Below are 8769 nucleotides of genomic sequence, written 5' to 3'. Positions count from 1 at the left end.
GCCTGCTGTCTCATGTGTGGTATGTCAATCAAATAAAAGAAAGACCTCATATCACCTCAGTCCTACTTTGGAAACTGTATGAAGATGGTTTCTTATTAACCAAGAAATGGCAACTTACAAAGCAGTTATATCTGACGCCAAGATTCCTCAACTAAGAAAAGTATATCTGCTCCTGAATAAAGAGAGAAAAAAAGTGCAGAAAATAATTCAAACTACAACAGTGTGCTGGCTGAGGAATACTAGTAATTAAAGCACACATCTTTGGTTCCAAGGTTGGGAAACACTGCCTTAAAATGACTGAATTGCCTCCAAAATGGGTCCTTTCCTGTCTGCTTTTAGACACAGCATCTCTCAGGAGGGTTATTGTGATCCACAAACAGAAGGAAGTTGTGTCCTCCTGCCAAAAAGAATCTTACATTAACACCCAAGAACCTTCAGAAACTTTATACAACTTTTAGTTTTTTTCCTCATTCTCCTTCAGCCCAAATCTATACAAGCATTGAACAGATTAACTAAAATGTAACTCCATCATACTACACTGTAACAGGATGGCTTATTTGGAATTTTAACTCAACTGATAAGCAAACCATCCACTGTGGCTTATAAACCCACACTTAGGGCTGAGAGTTATGGATAAACAAGATCTTTATAGTATGTTCGTCAAACCATCTGTCAGAAGTAAGTCTTCATCCTGGTTCATCCAAGCCGGGAATAAATAAGCAAACATGGCGACCACTTTGGGAAGAAAGTTACAGTTTATTGCAGAAAGATGGTTCTTCAGGAAAGAGCAGAGGAGAGAAGGGCTGAGCACATGGGGTAGTAGGTTTTTATACCCCCTCTAGCCTTTTGTTTGGAATAGTTTCCTGTTCCTGTGGCATGAACCTTGAGGCTGTTTCTGAATGTTTGTCTAGGCCTTGATATCTGTGGTTTAATCCTATTATCATATCCTGCTTCCCAGGTGATGGGGCTAATGACTCCGAGAGTTTGGGTGGGGTATGCAGATCTTCTCTTTTGTCTTCTTGATTGCTCTGGCTTCAATTCTCTGATGGTTTTACACCTGCATTTGTATGGGGCTAAAGTCTTGCTTGGGGCAGAGAGATACATTTGGGACCAGGTTTGGTTTTAAAAAGTCCTTTTGAGGAAAAATATATTTTTCTGCCCTTTTTAATATTTCCTTCTCTGGGCTAACTTCCCTCACATCATTGAAATATTCCATGAACTACACATTGCAATAAATAAATAAAACTCATGCCACAAATAATGCAGCAGTCTGTTGCCAGGATCTAACTTGCAGATAGGGGACCTTATGTGCTAACTTGTAATCCATTTTTACAGAGTAGGGCAAGAATTAACAGTCACCTCCTGACTCGAATTATAATTATCACAATTAGAAAAAAAGGAGATGTTAAATTCTTAACTGACACAAAGTTTTTTTTAAAAAAAGCAGGCATTCAAAATGAAGTGATAAATATTTTAATCGAGAAATAGCTAGTTCCACAAGATGTTGTTATATGAGTCCAGAGCGGACTAAGCCAAGCCTTTAATCGGCTCAGGAATTAAACACATTCTACAGCAGTGGTTCTCAACCTTTTTAATGCCACAACCCCCAATCAGTCGTAAGTCGAGGACTACTCAACCGGTCGTAAGTCAAGGACTACTCAACTGTTGCAGCACCGTTTGCAGAATGGGACTTTTGGCGGGCTCAGCAGGGCAGAAACAGCCTGGATAATTCCTATTGGCTTTTGAAAGCCAATAGAATTAGACTCTATTCAAGAGAGTCTATTCTATTGGCTTTCAAAAGCCAATAGAATAAAAGGGAGTAGCACAGCTAAGGAAAAAGGAGAAAAAATGGCGGACTGCGTTGTTTGGCGACCCCCATGAAATGGTCATTCAACCCCAAATAGGGTCCCGACCCACAGGTTGAGAACCACTGTTCTACAGAGAATCTGGATTTGCATAGTTGCCCTTCTCTCCCTCCCTACTCTTCAAGCTACTCTTTAAATCCTCTGAACCTAACAAAATGAAAGGACAGATCAAGCTACTACTAAAGAGTCCTCACCCACCACCATTATGATCTTTTTATTTGGAAATGTCTGCATCCTATCTTCTCCATGCATGAGGATTGAAATACTGCAACCAAGCTCCAAATTTGGGAGGTGGTTGGGGGAAAGTGGCATTTAGGAATTTTAGTACTTCCTCGTTTTGTTGTTCTATAAAATCCATACTGATAAATTCATCCCACCTCCCATTGAACTTGAATTGAAAGTCCCTTCTTTTAAACCTAAATATACATAGGAAAAGGGCAACATTCTAGCCTTCTCTCTCTGATCAACACATGTACAGTCAACTCTCCTGATTCTAATGCACAATAGATCACCATCTTCTCCCAAGGGATCTAGGCGTTTGGCTGCAGGCTTCTGCCATCCAGCTTCCCAATAGGCTAGCTTTTCATAAAGCAAGGGCTGCATGGCCAGCTTTCCCCTCAAAGGCACCAGTGTTTGTTTTCAACATGTTGGCCACATATTTAAAGTTGATCTGGTAAATGTTCTTATTACAATCCCCTTGCTCTATACATATAAGGATGAAATTTCATGTGAATATAGATTGCAAGACTGCAAAAATAAAAATAAAAATGAAGCAATCAGAGTTTTTCATTCATTTCCCTAAAACCTTCAGAGGCAATAGCTGAAGGGCCTTCGTAAGATATCTTCTACTCATCTAGATCCTGTTTTCATTTCCTATTACTAAAGGAAGGAAAACTAGAAGGGGCAGAGCTGGATAAAAGAGGGAGCAAAAGAAAAGCCCTCTTGGCTTAGAATCCGCATCAAAATCAGAATCAGAAACTCACTCGACATGAAAGGCAGCAGTATAAAGAACAGAACTGGGCCAGAAAGATTTAAGATTAGTTGAAAGGCTGAAAAGTGGTCCTGAATCAGTCCTCTTTTTCATTTGACCCTCTTTTAAAGCTTCACGCTTGACCTCGTTAGTTGCTCAGGAAAGACAGTTTTAATACCGTATAATAAAATAAGCAAAGGTTATGAAACTTCTAGATCCTATCAATCAATCAATCACTATTATTGTAAATAGAGTCCGGCACAAACTACTAGGGAAGCCAGATTGCCAGAGGAAACCGAGTTATAAAGCTATATAAAAATTCCATGAATTTTCCACTTCGTCTACCAGCCTTTTACCTCCTCCAGATGTTTGTCCCCTCGATCTTTGCAACACGGTTTCCCAGTTCTATTCATCTAATCAACCCCCCCCCCCGCCCATCCCTATTTCCACTCACTGCTTCTTTTCAACAAAGCCCAGTGCAGCCGATCCGCTACCCCCGACAGACCAATCTTATTAAAATTCAAATGCCAAGTTTTGATCCCGGGAAGAGGAGGAGCAGGAAGGATGTCCTGCACAAAAGCATTCCCTTTTCGCTCATACAGCTTCCTGAGCCTCTCTAGGGCTTGGCGTTCACACTTGGTTTAACTCTTGCCGTATTTCAGATTGATAGGGCAGGATTTTTTTTCCAAGCAGCAATTAAAATAACATCAGATGAAATGGCTTCTTTGCAAGGTTTCCCGGGGAAAATTCCACTGAGGGCGGGAAGGGTTGGTTTCATATGAGATCTACCCGTTAAGTGGTGCGAGAAGAATTGTGAATGAATGCAGGAGCCCCAACCGAGATCAGACTGCAAGAAACTGCAGGCGATTCTTTCAAGGCTTTCAGCTCAATTACTAAAGGAAATCCCATACAGAAGAATTATAGTTGTAACTTGCATTGCTATATGTGTATTGTGACGAAGGGGGTTGCGGCAAAATTCGGTTTTATACGTCTTCAGTATTTCTTCCCTCCTAAATAGGCTTGTTTGCCATAAAAGGCAGATGCCTCCTCGGTTTGGAAGAAGAAAAATAGAGGAAGATGGGAGTTTCTGTTTATAATGGTGATGTTTTTATTAGGACATAAACTAAGAATGTAGATGAAGCTTAATATAGATGAAGCTCTAATTTGGAAAAACACATTCCTTTTTGTACATAAACATCTGCATCTAATAGCTAGTTTCAGTTCTCCAGTTTCAACTGCATAATGTTGGTTCATTATGGATTGGAATGTAGGGTAGTTGTACTGATTGATTAGATAGCTTTTAACATTCCTAAAATGAAAAGATAAATCTTCAGATTGTTATCTCTGTTCAGGTACAGGAATTTAGGAATAGCTTTTAACATTCCTAAATTGAAGAGATAAACAGGTTGAAGATTATCTGAAGATAAGAAAAAAATTGTTAGTACAAATTGGGGTCTGGTTTATCCCTTTAGTGAACTCTAAACAATCTTTTTCCTTACAATTTACGTTTCTGATATCAGGCCTCATTTAATGAATATGTGTGATATGGGATGCAAATGTGTAACATGCATAACAGATGTGTAACAAAGATGATTAGGGGACTGGAAGCTAAAACATATAAGAAACAGCTGCTGGAATTGGGTATGTCTAGTTTAATGAAGAGAAGGATGAGGGGGGACATGACAGCAGTGTTCCAATATCTCAGGGGCTGCCACAAAGAAGAGGGAGTCAAGCTATTTTCCAAAGTACCTGAAGACAGGACAAGAAGCAACGGATGGAAACCAACCAAAGAGACAAGCAACCTAGAACTAAGGAGAAACTTCCTGACAGTTAGAACAATTAACCAGTGGAACAACCTGCCTCCAGAAGCAGTGAATGCTTCAACACTGGACATTTTTAAGAACAAACTGGACAGCCATTTGTCTGAAATGGTATAGGGTTACCTTCCTGAGCAGGGGGTTGGACGATGACCTCCAAGGTCCCTTCCAACATCATCATCATCATCATCATCATTATTATTATTATTATGCTTGATCACATACAACTGATTTCCTATGCAAAGGGGAGGTTGTCCAATCAACTTTCCTCTTGGATGTTTCTATGTTAATGGTAACTATAAAAAATGTTGTAAGCTAAAGATCGAGGTTCCCTCTTTGAAAGAGAGGAATCCCTTTTGTCTGAATATACTGATAAATTGTAATAAAATCATCTTCCTGTCTTGGTTTGTCTCACTGAAAAATATGCATGCCGAGGCACGAGTCTAAAAGCCATATTTGGCCTTCAATACACGCACGCACACACACACACACACACACACTACTGAATTCAGAAGGATTCTTTTCTATATTTCAAATTGTACTTGTCAGTTAATTAAAAAGTGCCATCACTCAAAAAGGAACACATATCAGAATAAAATGGATTTGTATTTTCTTTCTCCATTTTCCTTATTTGTCCTCTTGTTCTTTTGTTTTTACAAAGAGGGAGAAGTGAGGGTCTCCTAATAAGAGAATAAAATAGTAATGAAAGTTATAATTAGCTCTTTAATTTTCAAAGCAAAGCAAGTAAATAAAAATCACCAGTCTTTCAATCTCAGAGTGTCAGTCTTATCTTTTGTCATGCACCTTATTGACAAAATGACTAATTTTGTGAGAGAATGTGGGAAACATTCTTTTCCCCTTCTCCGTATGTGTAGCACATTAGAAACATACACTATGTCCCCCCCTTTTTGTGACCCATTTTTTTAAACTAAATCAAAACAAAAGCATGGGTAACCTTTTGAATTATTTCCAACCCCCAGCAAAAGTCATAGGTGCATTTGTTTTCTTTGTATAAAAAAAACGGTTTAATATATTTGTGCGCTGGAAAGTCCAGGTCAGGCAGCACAGGGGTCATTGTGGGTCACATGACTGGGAGGGAGGGTCCTTATTGTGCACATTTTTTCAACTACTAGGAACAAGCAGACATAGTATTCTAAATGTGTCACATTTTGCAAGATTATATAGATTTGTTCAGTAAGCCTAGTGCCTTTCTGAAGACTTCAGTTTTGTCATAAAGCATAAGCAGTGGCACAAGATAGTGTAAATTATGATCCTAAATATCTGTAGAATACCAAATTAACTGTTGTAATTGAACAACTCAAGCCTAGTATATATATTATATTAAACCATGATTTGTTTAATTATGATTTGTTAGCTAAGCCACTATTGGTTTAGTATTGGTTCACACAACTCACTGAGCCGGAATCAAATAAACCACATTATGGCATTACATGAGATGATGGCAGTAGAATCTCTATGAGGTGAGCTGTGAGTCAGCAATGGGTTTGCAGGTGCATCAATGCGATCTGAAGGAAGTTCTGGAAATATGTTTTGTTAACAAGAGGGAAGATGAGTCTTCAAGAATAAGGCAAATCCATTATGATGACCTCATCATAAAAATTTGGGGGGGGGGAAATTTGGGGGGAAAAATGGATACCCTTCCCAGTAAAGGTTCCATGGTCCCAATAATTCTGTAATAAACACACAAAGAGCTAAAAATCTTGAACAGGTCCTTCACAGTCTTTAGTTTATTCAGTGAGGTAAATTGCTTCCTTTCTGTGTTTGGGGAGAAGTAGAGATATTCTCTGGCTATTTTATCAATGGATTGCAATAAACAGCATTGTTTTAAATGAGTACATTGCCTTCCTTGAGCAAACTTACCACAGATCAAATATCTAGAGGTTCATATAGTATGCATTGATTAAACAGTGGAACAGTTTGTTTTCAGAAGTTGTGGGAGCTCCATCACTGGAGGCTTTTAAGAAGAGACTGGACAGCATGTGTATTGTACTTTATTGATATTTGGTTTTCCTTCCTTTCTTTAAAAATCCAGAAAATACTAGTGTCATATATATCTGCTCCAGAGTAAGCCGGTATTCAATGCAGTTTCCAAGTAAGCAGGGAAAGGATTGCAGGTAAAATTATGCATATGCTTGTGTGAATCCTCTTTGACAATATGAAATTATTAGCAATTTAGCAAACACTACCCTCACACTGCTGAATTTGCTTAGAATAATATCATGACAAGGCACTTTCATTAAGAGAAGGGGCGTTGTCTTACCTGAATGCCTTTTCTCAGCATGATGATGGATAATCCACGGATGGGTTTCCTATTGTCCTGTCAACCAATAGACTAAGTCTGACAATTTGCCACACCTCCTGCTGGGCTAGGTTGACCCAGTTCTGATGAAGGCGAAGCAGCAGATGAAGTCTGACGTGTTGGTTCCCCCTACCCCTAACACAGGTCCTGACGGACACTAAAAAGAGGTGGGAGTGGATTATCCATCATCATGCTGAGATAAGGCGTTCAGGTAAGACAGCGCCCCTTCTCCAGCATGAGGATGGATAATCCACGGATGGGACATATCAAAGCTAGCTCTATCCCTATGGGGGGGAAACAGTCAGGGCAGATGTCCCACCGGATGACACCACTTGCTGTAAAAGAGAACAAAACAGGGAAAAAAGCATACTATATTATATTTAGAGAATTCATCCCTCTTAGAATGACATATATATTCCAAACCTTTTCTATTTCTTTAACCATATTCAAACAAATCTTTCTTTTTAAAGTATTCTCTCTGGTAAGTCCCATCATCTATTTTCTTGGTTTCCACTTTAAGTCTTTTTCCTTTGCCCAGTATCTTTCTTAATCAATGTATTTTGCTGAATCAAAAAAAAATTCTGTATGTTCATAAATGTTGCTGTAGATATAAAACAGGGGTAGTCAACCTTTTTATACCTACCGCCCACTTTTGTATCTCTGTTAGTAGTAAAATTTTCTAACTGCCCACCGGTTCCACAGTAATGGTGATTTATAAAGTAGAGAAGTAACTTTACTTTATAAAATTTATAAAGCAGAGTTACAGAAAGTTAAAGCATATAATATAATTACTTACCAAATACATTATGTCGGACTTTCGCTAAGTTTGGCAGAATAAATCTTTATAAAACAACTTACTGTAGTTAAATCTTTCTTTTTATTTATACTTTGCATACATAGAAGCATGAAGTCTGATGAAATTACCTTTAATTAATTAAATTATTAATGAGATCCCTGAGGCTGATGCTGCGAAACTAAATACTGGATATCTGGCTCAATTTTTGTAAGGAACAAACGAAGGTCTCCTCTTTCGGAAATATTCAGGTGGTTTCTTTCTTTGGTCATAATATGATTAACAGCACTAAAGTCTGATTCCACAAGATATGAGGTAGAGAAAGGTATCAATAAACTGAATATCATTTTCCATATATTTGGATATAAGACAGGCATTTTTTTACTTTGCCATAGGTTTTCATGTCCACCACTATTGAATTTATGTTTACTTTCTTCATCATATCTAATTTCTAACAGTTCTTCTTGGCAAGTTGTATCAGCCTCTTCAATATTTGCAGTAAAAGGATTTTTCATCCAGTCATACACCTTCAATTTCAAAATATCTTCAAATCGTTTTTCCATGTCCAATTTAAGTTCATTGAGGTGGCTACTGAATCTGTCAATATCTTCTGGAGTTACATCATCTTTTATAGATGATAATTCAGGAAACTGATGAAATTCTCTCTTTAATAGATTATAACAAAGTAGTTCAAGTTTGTCAATTAATAATGACACAATACTTTGGCAACCTATAAGAGTTTTATTAGCTCCTTGAAGCTGCAAATTGACATCATTAAATCTCTTGAAAATATCTGCCAAATAAAAGGCATCATTCTTTACTGTTTTTAACTGTTGACATAGATTGGTCTCATTATTACTTTCAAAAAATTGTGTCACACTATCATATGATGCTACAAAACGAGCCAAAGATGTACCCTTTGACAGCCACCAAACTTCTGTGTGCAAAAGTAATGTAATAAAATCTTCATTATTGTCCTGGCAAAGCTGTCGAAACATTCTATC

The sequence above is a fragment of the Crotalus tigris genome, unplaced genomic scaffold, assembly GCF_016545835.1.
Source record: "Crotalus tigris isolate CLP2741 ecotype Arizona unplaced genomic scaffold, ASM1654583v1 scf7180000018058.1502924, whole genome shotgun sequence".
Classification (NCBI taxonomy): domain Eukaryota; kingdom Metazoa; phylum Chordata; class Lepidosauria; order Squamata; family Viperidae; genus Crotalus; species Crotalus tigris.
The sequence above is the reverse complement of the archived record's forward strand: the minus strand, read 5'-3'. Positions refer to the sequence as shown.